Below are 14,299 nucleotides of genomic sequence, written 5' to 3' on the forward strand. Positions count from 1 at the left end.
AACTGCATCGTTGACTACACCCTATACCTCTAACCAACCCGCCTCGAAGATGTCAAAGGATTCTGTCGGTTGCTCGCCGGCGATGATTTTCTGATTAACTCCGATTCAATTTTTTCTAAATACCTACAAAATAAATAAATTAACTTTAATAATAGATAAATTCATCATATTTATCAACTTATTGTTTTTTATACTTTGAGTTTTATTTAAAATATATTCCGAAATTAATTATTTTTGGAATCCGATCGATACAAATCTTTTCAAAAATAATTATTTGCAATGAATTAGTATATGAATTTTAACAAAATTATTTATTAGCTTGGATAATTTTAAATAAATTTGGGAGTAAAATTGAGTGTCTACAATTATTATATTTTTATTTAAATAATACAAATTAGCTCACAATTTAACAATTTATAGAGTTTTTTTGATATTAATTTTTTTATACTTTTGTTTAGAAAAACTTTGGTCTATAAAAATTTGAGTTTTAAATTAGTTTAATCATTAAAATATTTTTTTTACTTGAAATTTAAATTTAATAAAAATAAATAAATATATTTAATATTTTAATTGATTAACAAGTGCTATTGTGATTAAAAAGTAGTAAAAGGGAGAATTTATAAAAAAAAACATATTGAACGAGCTCTAATTATTTAAATTATAGGGGAGGCCCAAACCAATATTATTTATAATATAAATGGGCTATACATAGTAGGTGAAACAGTATCAAGGTCATAGACTCGATTCCATCTGAAAACATTTTGAGTTGAAGCCTTAATTCAAAATAAAAATTGTCTGTCATAGTTATGACCCTCAAGCCTCCGATCATGCGACTTTTTTGGGGTTGATTTGGTCGAGAAATGACCAAAATTATTAACTCCCCGAAACAAAAAAAAAATGAGAGGGGGCTTCTCGTCGTATACGCAAAGGACAAGTTGTTCAAAACGCGCGTCTATGTTCGGGATTCGTCTTGCATAGGCTTGTCCGCCTACTTGCGTCCATGTAGGGGCCTACTTGCGTCCAAGGGCCTAAACATAGGCTTGCGTTAATGATTTTTTTTAGGTTTGTGTTTGAAAAACTTTGATCTATCCAAATTTGAGTTTTAATTAGTTTAATCATTAAAATGTGTTTTTACTTAAAATTTAAATTTAATTAAAAAAAATATATATTTTAGTTGATTAATAAGTGCTATTTTGATTAGAAAATTAGTAAATGGAAGAATTTATAAAAAAAAAACTAGCTTTATTTATTTAAATGAAAGGGAGGCCCAAGACAAATGGGCTTTTTATTGTACGTTTATGTGATTTAAATTCTGTGAAGCAATATAATACCTAGGGTTTTTCTTCTCGTATCTTCTCCATCGCGAAAAGTTATGCTTAAATTCACGTACAGTAGGATGCCCAACGGCAGATCAATCATGTTCGATTTCTTCTCCCTTTCTCTCCGTCTAAGATATCCTCATCTTTGCGTTAGATCTCTTCCCATACGATAGAAGGATTTCAATTTTCTTAGATTCGTTTCTTCTGCATTTTACAAGTTTTTCAGGCAGGCTAGGCTATGATGACTAAAGTTATACCATCAAACTATGAAGACTCAATGTGAGTTCTTTGATTAATTCATAATTAATATCTCTAAGCCTTTCAATTTTGCAACATCTCTTATTTTAGTTTTCTCAATTTGCCTTCTACATCATATTATTGTTTTCAATCCGTTTCACGTCTTCTTGTAAAACAACAAATTAGAGTCTCTAGCACTAATCTTTCAGAGTGTTTACAGCGCTGTACGCCAATGCATTCAGAAGTTGCTTTCGACGTTTTTTGGTAGCGCCATTGTATTCAGATTTCTGATGTTCCTATATGATTTTGGTATTCCCTCGTGGTATTTCTAGATTTCAGAGATTTCCATTGTATTTTTATATTTTTCTAGCACCTTAATGGTGATGATCAGTAACAATTGAATATATGATGCATCATCAGTTAGAATAATTCCTATCAAAAGTTATATACGAATTCAATGTTTAGTCTAATGTGTATTTCAAATGGCTTCTCAATAGAGTCTATAATTGTCTGATTGTTTATATTCAGATATCTGTTGTGAGCATTCAATTGATGAATACTTATGAGAACTTGAGAAGATTTTTCTGTTTGTCCAGTTTAATCAAACACTATCTAAGCATTTGACTAATCTGAATCAAATAAGTATGAATGAAACTTTGAGTCAGTCATTCCGGTTAATACTGTTCAAACTTGAATTACCTTTGGAACAAATGTATTTCAGTTCACATTTGCATATTCAAAATGGGGTTCAGCAACTCTTATCAGTAGCATTATTTCTTTGATGAAGTGCCTTGTAGAATTTGTTTTCTATAACAAATTGAGGTGTAATGATTTCACTTTTGCTGGTTGGTGTTATATTTACCATACACGGATGATGTGCTATTTATTTAATACTCCATTGCTCATTTCTGTTTAACTTTTAGGAATTTCTATGGAACACTACTAATCAGAGTAAGAATCTCTAAAAAAAACTAAACTTGGGTACCTTTTGAATTATCAAAAGGTAAAAAATTATTAGATCTAAGTGGGTCTATAAACTGAAGTTAAATGCTTTTTCTACAGGCTTAATGTTGTTAGTAATGTGTAAATAGTTTGTTTAGAATAAATTTTCTATTATTCTTTTTGTAACTAATGCATTTGGTAAGTGTATATAAATAGGTTTCCTCCTCTTCATAAAGTAAGTTAAGTTTTTATATATTCTTCTCACTATATATCTTTATTAACTTAATATCTAGATGGTATCAGAGTTAGGTGAAAAGGGAGAAAAAAACTTGAAAAAATGAGTGATGTATGATTAAAGTTTAAGGATGAATTTCTACTTCACAATTCTGATCATCTTGATACAAGCCTGGTGTTGATCCAGTTAGCGAAAGGAAATTTCTGGAGTCGAGCGGTGAAGATCACGCTTAGAGCTAACGACTAAGATGAAGCTAAACTATATCATAGATACTTGTGCGAAGTCAGAGGACGAAACTGTATAAATCGAGAAGTGGAATCATGTTGATTGTATTGTTAGATCTTGTATTATTAACTGAATTTCGAAATAAATTTATTAGTTTTTCATCTACACCACATTGGTTAGGGAGCTTTGGATTTTGAGTTTCCTATGCGATATGGACATAGCATTGGTGTTCTCATATTGTTCAAGGTAATATGTCGTTGGATGTTTATTTGTTCACTAATAAATTGATTCAATTTCTTATGAGATTGAATGAGATGTATATACATGCTAGGAGACAAATTCTAAAATTCAAAGGAAATTTTGAATAAATTGTTCATTAATAAATTGATTCAATTTCTGATGTGCATTCGTTGCCTGATGTATATTTGTAAATGTGACGTTTTAGAGGGAACTTTAGATAAATTGTCCACCGATAAATTGATTCAATTTTTGATTGGATTGAATGAGATGTATATCCATGTTAGGAGACAAATTCTGAAATTGGATTTGTTGCTATATGTATATTTGTTCATGTTTAGCATCAAAGGGAACTTTGGATAAATTGTCCACGGATAAATTGATTCAATTTATGATGGATTAAATGTGATTTATATACATGTTAGGAGACAAATTCTAAAATTGGTTGCCAAATGTATATTGTACATGTGACGCATCAAATGAAACTTTTATTTAAATTGTTCACTAATAAATTGATTCAATTTCTGATAGGATTGAATGAGATTTATATACATATTATGAGACAAATTCTCGAATTGGATCTGTTGCTAGACGTAAACAAAGCCTATTCCATATTATTTGTTGAACAACAAAACGATTTCATGGTGGTTAATATGATTGGATCTTTTCACATACGATAAAAGGATTTCATTTTTTTGTTATATTGGTTTCTTCTACATTTTACAAGTTTTTTAGGCAGACAGACTATGATGTCTAAAGTTATACCATCAAACTATGAAGAAGACTCAATGTTGTTGAGCCTTTTAATTTTTCAACATCTCTTATTTTGGTTTTCTCAATCTGCCTTTTGCATTATATTATTGTTTTCAATCCGTTTGACATCTTCTTATAAGGCATCAAATTAGAGTTTGTGAAGCACTAATCTTTCATAGTGTTTACAACGCTGTATGTTTTCGATATCGATCTAGTTTTTACCTTGATGTCAATGCATTCAGAAGTTCCTATTATTGATTTTTGGTTTTTGTTAAATTTATTATATTGTAGTAATCCATGATTGATCTAATCTCAGTTGATGTGATATCTTGAAAGACAATGTAATTAGAGTCACTGATGCATCTTTCTCGATAGTGTAATCAGTGATATACATTGTCGACATTGATTTAGGAATTATGATTCTTGCATTCGGTCGTTCTTTTTTATAACGCCATTGTATTTAGATTTCTAACGTTCCTATATAATTTGCCTTCTCTCTTAGGTATTACTAGATTTCAGGGGTTTCCATTATATTTGCTATTGTTGAATCTATCTTTTATTTCTCTACCACTTTACCTTAATGTTGATAGTCATTAACAATCGAATTGATGATGCATCAGTGAGTTATATACAAATTCAATGTTCAGTCTAATGTGTCTTTCAATTGGATTCTCAATAGTCTATAATTGTGCGATTGTTGTTTGTATTCAGATTTCTGTTGTGAGCATTCAGTTGATAAATACTTATGAGAACTTGAGAAGATTTCTTCTGTTTGTCCAGTTTGATTAAATATAATTAAAAACTATCTAAGCATTTAACCAATCTAAATCAAATAAATATGAATGAAACTTTGAATCTGGCCTTTCTGTTAATCCTGTTCAAACTTGAATTTAACTTTGGAACAAAGGTATTTTAGTTGATATTTGCATATTCAAATTGGGGTTTCAACAACTCTAAGTAGTAGCATTATTTCTTTGATGAAGTGCCTTACAAAATTTATTTTCTATAACAAATTGAGATGTAATGATTTCACTTTTGTTGGTTGTTGTATATTTACCATACACAATGATGTGCTCTTTATTTAATATTTCATTTCTCATTTTTGTCTAACTTTTAGGAATTTCTATGGAACACTATTAAGACAGACTTATAGTATATACTTTATGGTAAACTAGTATGTCTATGCTTATTTTCTACAGGTTTTATTGTCAGCTTAATGTTGTTAGTAATGTATAAATAGCTTGTTTAGAATTAGTTTTTTTATTATTGTTTTTGTAACTAATTTATTTTGTAAGTGTATATAAGTATGCTTCATCACTTCATAAAGTAAGTTAAGTTTTTATATCATTCATCTCACTACATTTGTAGAAAAATGAGAAAAAACTTGAAAAAATAAGTGAGGTACGATTTAAGTTTAATGATAAATTTCTACTTTATCACAATTCCGATCATTCTGATACAAGTCTAGGTCGATCCAGTTAGCGAAAAGAAATTTCAACTCATTTGGAATTGAGTGTTGAAGATCTCGCTTGGTGCTAAGATGAAGTTAAACTATATCATGGATACTTGTGCGAAGCTATAGGAAGGAACGGTTAAAATCGAGCAGTGGAATCTTGTAAATTGTATGGTTAGATCTTGGATTCTTAACTTAATTTCAAAATAAATTTGAGTCATTCATCTGCACCAAATCGGGGTTAGAGAGCTTTAGATCGAGTTGCCTATGCGAAGAAAAAGATCAACAATATTGTTCAAGGTAATATGTCGTTGGATGTTTAAAACTCTTGGATGAGTTGTATTGCCTTTCAGTGACCTATATTAGTACATGTGACGCGTCAAAGAGAACTTTAAATATATTGTCCTCTAATAAATTGATTCAATTTCTAATGGGATGGAAGGAGATGAAATTTGATTCGTTGCCAGGTGTATATTTGTAAATGTGATACATCAAAGGGAACTTTGGATAGATTGTCCACTGATAAATTGATTTAATTTATGATGAAATTGAATAAGATGTATATAAATGTTAGCCGACAAATTATGAAATTGGATCCGTTTCCACATATGTATTGCTACATGTGACACATCAAAGGGAACTTTGGATAAATTTTCCACTGAAAATTTGATTCAATTTATGATGGAATTGAATGACATGTATATACATGTTAGAAGACAAATTCTGAAATTGAATCCGTTGCGAGATGTATATTTGTATATGTGACGCATCAAAGGGAACTTTGGATAAATTGTCCAATAATAAATTGATTCAATGTTTGATGGGATTGAATGAGATGTATATACATGTTAGGAGACAAATTCTAAAATTGGATCCGTTGCCAGATGTATATTTGCAATTGTGATGCATTAAAAGGAAATTTGGATAAATTGTTCATTAATAAATTGATTCAATTTCTGATGGGATTGAATGAGATGTATATGAATGCTAGGAGACAAATTCTGAATTTCATTCGTTGCCAGACTGTCAAAATGGTATCTATTAGGATAATATTGGAGGTTATAAGTTACGTTATTTAATTATAAGATAGTGAAAATATTTTGATCTTGATTATATTTACCTTATAATGGGATGATTAAAGAACTACAAAATAATAATATTTCATTTCCTTTTGTAACCTTCCTTCCTTATTTTTCTCTTCAACCCAACATATTAGTATTAGAGCTTCGAGATCGATCCATGGCGATGCTAGGAGATTCTTGGCTGATACGAGAAGTTCAAATTGTTTTCGATGGAGAAGATTATGATTATTGGAGTGTTATGATAAAGACATCCTGGTCTCACAAGATCTGTGGGATTTGGTGGGGAACGGATACACTGAAGATCAGGATGCCTCTACCAACTCTAACCAAATAAGATTTCATTCTTACTGGAAATAAACTGCAGAGATAGAGCTGGTGGGTACACAAGATTCTTGAGAACTCGTATTCGTGTTGGTGACGCAGCACCAATGGGCTTTATTGAGTAAGTGTAGTTGTCAAATTGCAGTTCACATTAAAGAAGAAGATATATTGAAAGTGCTTTGTCAAATTGTGGAGCTAATCCTTGTTTATTTAACAGGTTTATTGATAGAGAGAATGAACTTAGGAAGTCGAAGCCAGCAACCCCTCAACCGCCACAAAGAGCAGGTATGGATCCGTGGACAAGATCTCGTCTCACCAGGCAATTCGCACCTCCAAAAGAGGAAAAAACCACTTCTTCTAGTTCCGAGGATTGAGGATTGATTCTCCTATATTGAATGCTTTCTTCAGCAATCCGGCATCAGTTTTTTCCTACATTGCTGCAACTAATATTATCGTTCAGAGTCTCGTATTTAGGCATGCTGATAAGAAAGAATAAAACATGTTTGTTGTTCTTCATTACAGTCATATTATATATGATCATCATCATCATCCAGGTTGTTGTTCCTTAGCAGGCATTTATTTTGTTTGTCTTCCTTCTTGTGAATGCCATCATCTAATTCTTACATCATTTAGGAACCTACCAAGTAATACAGAGAAGATGAACAATGGAATAATAAATGGTTCTTAACAAATAATTACTAGATTTTGGTGAACCCATTTATAGTTATCCTTGTATTAATTCAGCTTCCTAAAAACCTTCATGATATAAAAAAGTTTAGACATTATATATCATTTAACTATGCAGAATCAAATAATTTAATATATATTTTGAAAAAATGGTAATATATTTTATTAACATAAAGATAAGTCAATACATGAATCAATAATCTGAAAGCAAGCAATATAGATTTATGATCTGGGAAAGGAAAACACTAGTTATAATATTTTAAATGATATAAAATATTAGCTTAATTGAAAATAATCTTCTCATAACTTGTTAAATTCAACAAAAATAATAAAAATTGCTCCTTATGTTACTCGATCACCTTCTACTGGTCTCTATTTTAATTTTATTAGGTGGCATGGGAGTGTTTTTCAATGCAAACAATGATTCCTTCCTTTAGAGCATATCTGAAAAACCTTAGAAGTTACAAATTAACTTATCCTTACGCCTATCATAAATAATAGTACAAATAGCCCAATGCTCTTCATACCATTTTCATCATCTCTTCATCTTCCTTCCACCAACAAACAATTACTAAATATATCATTATGGCTTTTGTCCAAAATTATGGCTTTCCATTCTATTTTCCACCACCATCACCCCCTTCTTTCCGCCACCCTACCACCCTAGCATGCAACCACCACCATCACCAAGTCATCCTACTTTGCAGCCACCACCACCAAGTCTGACACCGAGAAATTAGAGAAATATGAAGTACCACAAGAAATCAATCGACACTCTTCACTCTAGGAATCCACCAAAAGAGTTTAGAGCAAGATAAATAGAAGATAAACTTCTAAACAAGCTTAAAGCTCAAAGTAATTATTATATCAAAAGTGAGTTGTGTTTCACGATTACAAAAAGGCCTACAAAAAGGCCTACAAATAGGCAAAACTAAGAAGTTGGAACAACTCTCCAAAAAGAAGTAAATAAACTTTACTACTAGATAATTAAATATTATGACGGTCGATCTCCAAAAGTGACTATTTGATTTCCACCACACTTCATTAATTTGATCTTATCTTTTTGACTTCCAGAGGTTTTCCAATTCCAGCATCATTCTCCCCCGGTTGGAGAAGATTCGACATCGAATCTGGAACTTGTTCGTCATCAATGTATGGTGAAAGATCAGAAACATTGAATGTGGTTGAGACATCATAGTTTCCTGGTAACTCCACCTTGTAAGCATTATCACCAATCTTCTTCAAAATTCTAAAAGGACCATCAGCTCTAGGATGTAATTTTCCATGTCGACCTCGAGGAAAACGCTCCTTTCTTAAGTGAATCCAGACCAAGTCTCCTTCATTAAAAACATAACGCTTTCTATGCTTGTTCGCCACCCTTTGATATTTCTCATTGTGCTTGATAATTTCTTGACGAACTTTCTCATGCAATTGCTTAATATCCTTAACACGATCTTCTCATTCCTTGCTTATATGATGAGTAATAGGTATTGGAGCTAGATCTATGGGAGTGATGGGATTCTTACCATAAACAATCTCGAACGGACTCGACCTGGTAGTTTGACTCGATGATCGATTGCAAGCAAACTCTACTTGAGCCAAAACCCCATCCCATTGGCGAGGATTCTTTCCAATCAAAATTCTCAAAAGGTTTCCCAAGCTCCGATTTACAACCTTTGTCTGTCCATCAGTTTGTGGATGGTGAGAAGAACTAAATTTAAGTTTAGTTCCAAGTTTCTTCCAAAGCGTTCGCCAGAAATGACTCGTAAATTTCGAATCCCGATCAGAGATTATTGTCTTTGGAATGCCATGAAGCCTCACAATCTCTTTAAAATAAAGAATAGCTACGTGAGTGGCATCCATTGTTTTGATGCAAGGAATAAAGTGCGCCATTTTTGAAAACCGATCAACGACCACCATAATTGAATTTTTGTTCCTTTGAGTGCGTGGCAGCCCAACAACAAAGTCCATACTCACATCTTCTTTTGGACATAATGGTACCGGTAAAGGTGTGTACAAACCCGTATTTTGCCCATGACTTTTAGTAATATGACACACTCTGCACCTCTCTATGTACTTCTTGACATCTCGATCCATACGTGGCCAATAAAAATTTTCTTGTACGAGTGTAAGGGTCTTTTCTCTTCCAAAGTGTCCCGCAAGACCTCCGTTGTGTGCCTCATCGATAATTGTTAGCCTTAATGAACAATCTGGAATACATAATAATGTACCTTTAAAGAGATAATCATCATCAATCAAGAAAAACTTGAATGGAGCTTTTGAAGATTCCTCCCAAATTCTGCCGAAGTACAAATCATCTTTGTAGAGATCTTTTATCACCTCAAATCCAAGCACTTGTAACTACAATGTAGACAACAAAGAATGTCTTCGACTAAGAGCATCTGCCACTCGATTTAGCACGCCAGACTTGTGCTTGATCACAAAATTGAATGCTTGTAGAAACTCGACCCATTTTCCATGTTGCGGGTTCAACTTTTGTTGTGAGTTCAAGTATTTCAAAGCTTCATGATCCGAGAAGAGAACAAACTCTTTGTGTAGTAGATAATGTTGCCAATGATCCAAGGTATGAACAAGGGCAAAGAACTCCTTGTCGTATGTTGAATAATTGCGTCGGGAGTTATTCATCATCTCACTAAAGAAAGCAATGGGTCTGCCTTCTTGGCTAAGAACTCCTCCGATCCCCACGTTAGAAGCATCACAATCTACTTCAAATACCCTTCCGAAATATGGAAGTTGCAAAATTGGAGCTTCCGTGATTTTTTTCTTGAGAAGTTCAAAGCTTTTTAATGCTTCCTCCGTCCACTTGAAACTACCACCTTTCAAACATTCAGTTATAGGAGTAATGATAATGCTAAATTTTTTGATAAACCTACGGTAAAATGAAGCCAAGCCATGAAAACTCCAAATATCATGAATAGTCTTAGGAATTGGCCAACTTAAGATAGCTTCAATCTTGTCTCGATCCATCTTGATACCGTAAGAAGTAATATTGTAGCCCAAAAAGACGAGGCTGTTAGTGAAGAAGTGAAATTTCTTCAAATTGGCATATAACTTTTGTTCTCTTAGCACCCTAAAAACTTGTCGAAGATGATTTAAATGCTCTTCTGGACTAGAGCTGTACACAAGAATATCGTCAAAATAGACAAAAACAAATTTCCCAATAAATGGTTTAAACATGTGATTCATAAGTCGCATAAATGTAGAGAGTGCATTAGAAAGTCCAAATGGCATAACCAGCCACTCGTAAAGATCATCTCTAGTATTGAAAGCGTTTTTCCACTCATCTCCAGGCCGCATTCGAATTTGATGATAGCCACTTCGTAAATCAATCTTAGAACCAATTTTGAAGCCGTGAAGTTGATCAAAGAGATCATCGAGGCGAGGAATAGGAAAACGGTATTTGATCGTGATTTTATTCACCGCCCTACTATCAACACACATACGCCACGAACCATCTTTTTTTGGCACAAGAAGTGCTGGCACAGCACAAGGACTCTTACTTTCTTGTATAAGACCTCTTGCCAGCAAGTCTTCAACTTGTCGCTGCAACTCTTCATATTCCTTAGGATTCATTCTATAAGCAGATTTATTTGGGATTGACGCACCAGGGATTAGATCAACACAATGTTGAATATTTAGCATGGAAGGAAGACCCGTAGGAATCTCTTCAGGTACGACATCAACAAATTCTTGTAAAAGAGGTCGCACTTGTAGAGGAATGATATTATCTTCCTTGTTTTCTTCCAAAACCACCAATGCAAACACTCCTAATGATTCATTCATTACATCCTTAAATTGTGATTTGGAAAGCAAATTATTTCCTTCTTCCTTTGATGGTTTGACAATGTCCTTCATTCTTGAAGGTCCCAAAATTATTTTCTCGCCATCTTTCACAAAAGTATAGGTATTTTTGAATCCATCATGTTGCGTTTTCCTATCAAATTGCCAAGGCTTCCAAGAAGCAAATGACAAACATCCATAGGGATAACATCACACTAAACTTCATCTTTGTACTTTTCTCAAGTAGAAAATTGAACGAGACATCGATTATTTACCTTTACTTCATTACCTTTCCGAAGCCATGATAATTTGTAAGGTTGAGGATGATTTTCGGTTTTTAATTGCAGCTTCTCCACCATAGCTGTAGCCACAACATTTTCGCAGCTTCCTCCATCGACAATGATGTCACACACCTTGCCATTTGACGTGCATCTAGTGTGAAAAATATTATTACGAAGCCATGAATCATCTGGAACATAATTGGTGTTGAGGATACGCCGTATTACTAAAGCTTCCCCATAATCTTTATAAGTGATATCTCCCTCCTCGTTACATTCATCATAAATTGGTGTTGTCTCTTCATTCTCTTCTTCATACTCTTCCTCAACGAGAGTAATGATTCTTCGATTTGGACAATCAACGGCAAAATGTTCGAACCCTTTGCACTTGAAACAAGTTTTTTGATTAGTTAGACCACTTGATTTTTCAAAACTAGCACCACCATCTTTACTTGTAAAAGATTTATGTTTTACGTCTTTTACAGTTGGACTGTTCTTGAAAGTAGAAGCACTTCCTCGGTTATAGGCACCACCACCCGATGAGAAACGTCCCCCAAAATGACTCGATTTTTTTGGTTGTTTTTCAACTTTGAGAGCCAACTGACATACATCATTATATGTCAAATATTGCTGCAATTGGACCACATTTCCAATTTCATATCGTAGCCCTCCAAGAAAACGAGCAATAGTTTGTTCTTCCGGTTCCAAAACATCGCATCGCATTATAAGATTTTCAAATTCAGCCACGTAGTCTTCCACAGATAGATCCTTCTGCCTGAAGTTGTGATATTTGAGAAAAGAATCTTGGCGATAATTATCCGGCAAAAATTTCCTACTTAACTCCTTCTTCATTTTGTCCCATGTTTTGATCTTTTTCTTGCCATCACGCACACATTGTTTCTTAAGGTGTTCCCACCAAATGGACGCATATTTTTTTAATTTGATAACCATTAACTTCACCTTGTTATCTTCTTGAACATCTTTGAACTCAAAAATTCTCTCAACGGTATTGAGCCAGTCAATGAATTCATCAGGATTATTTCTTCCTTCAAAATCTGGAATATCAACTTTAAAATCCAAAAACCTGTAGCGGACATTGTTTCTTTGGAACCGTTGTCCACGAGATGCACGGTCACTGGCGTCATTATCATCATGAAATGGATTGAAATCCTCATCATTAATTTTTGAATCATCATCTGAATCATGACCATCAACAATATCACGAAGGTCTTTTTGACGAGGTTTAGGTTCATCATCATTTGGTCCTCTTCTTCTCCGACCAACCATTGTAAACTAAAGCTCTGATACCACTTTGACACCGAGAAATTAGAGAGATATGAAGTACCACAAGAAATCAATTGACACTCTTCACTCTAGGAATCCACCAAAAGAGTTTAGAGCAAGATAAATAGAAGATAAACTTCTAAACAAGCTTAAAGCTCAAAGTAATTATTATATCAAAAGTGAGTTGTGTTTCAGGATTACAAAAAGGCCTACAAATAGGCAAAACTAAGAAGTTGGAACAACTCTCCAAAAAGAAGTAAATAAACTTTACTACTAGATAATTAAATATTATGACGATCGATCTCCAAAAGTGACTATTTGATTTCCACCACACTTCATTAATTTGATCTTATCTTTTTGACTTCCAGAGGTTTTCCAATTTCAGCATCATTCTCCCCCGGTTTTCCATCCCCTTCTTCCACCGCCATCCCCACCAAGTCGCGTTCCTCCATCACCACCACATCATTTCCGTCCACCTCCTCCGCCGCACCACTTCATTCCACCACCGCCTTCATTTCCACCACCTTCTCCAGGACATCATACCATCATCATAGTGGTTACGTCTCCTTAGGTGGTCTTTTCCTACTCGGGTGTCTCTCCTTTGCACTCTGTTGCTTTCTCAAGAAGAGGAAGAAGAAACAAATTCACGAGACCGACATTGTGAGAGTTGACGAACACTTCAAGATTCAAGAAGTTGTAGTACCAGGTCCACATGGTACACAGAACGTAATACTAAATATTTATGAAGACATACATGTTGAAGAAGAGATCAACAAGAATAAACTGATACTTAACAAAGGGTCTCATCATGATCATGCTATTACTTCCGAATCCCCTCAATCGAAGAAGGCGGTTGAAATAGCCAAAGCAGCAGCTTCTGATACAATCCAGCATTATCATGATCACCAAAAGAGTTGATTAAAACTCTCTCTTCCAAGTATTCCAACTTCTGATGAACCAAGCAGAAAGTCTCATTTTACTTGTGATTTTTTTATTTTTACCCATCAAAAATAAATGTTCACTGTAATTAAGGGATACACAACCTAACCAAGTTGTATTTAAACACCCGATAAACTTATAAAATAACTTAAGATTCATCGAACTCTACAATTCTCTCGATGAACGATTTTTCACCATCTTCAAAATTCTCAATAGTCTACTGGGTCAAATGGGTCATAACACATGTATCCCCACTTTTCATTACCATGACAAAAAAAATGCATTGCTTGATTTTTGCATCTAGCTTAGACCTCTCATCTTTTGGAACATGCACAAAGGGTCTGCAACAAAAAACACGTAAATAGTCATAATTAACATCTTTACCTGACCAAACACTTTATGTACACTTATTATTTAATGACTTTGAGGGAGAACGGTTAATAACATACACTGTAGTGCTCATGACTTCAGCCTAAAAATGCTTAGCCAACCTAGCATGGGAGAGC

At 33.7% G+C, this 14,299-nt stretch overlaps 1 non-coding gene across 1 annotated transcript; it reads left to right on the forward strand.

Moving 5' to 3' along the window:
- Window positions 1–1,552: 1,552 nt before the first annotated feature.
- On the forward strand, window positions 1,553–1,639 carry LOC124923190. Its single transcript, XR_007098197.1, has one exon. It is a non-coding gene; the product is annotated as a small nucleolar RNA snoR116 (small nucleolar RNA).
- Window positions 1,640–14,299: the final 12,660 nt, after the last annotated feature.

The sequence above is a fragment of the Impatiens glandulifera genome, chromosome 1 (assembly GCF_907164915.1).
Source record: "Impatiens glandulifera chromosome 1, dImpGla2.1, whole genome shotgun sequence".
Classification (NCBI taxonomy): domain Eukaryota; kingdom Viridiplantae; phylum Streptophyta; class Magnoliopsida; order Ericales; family Balsaminaceae; genus Impatiens; species Impatiens glandulifera.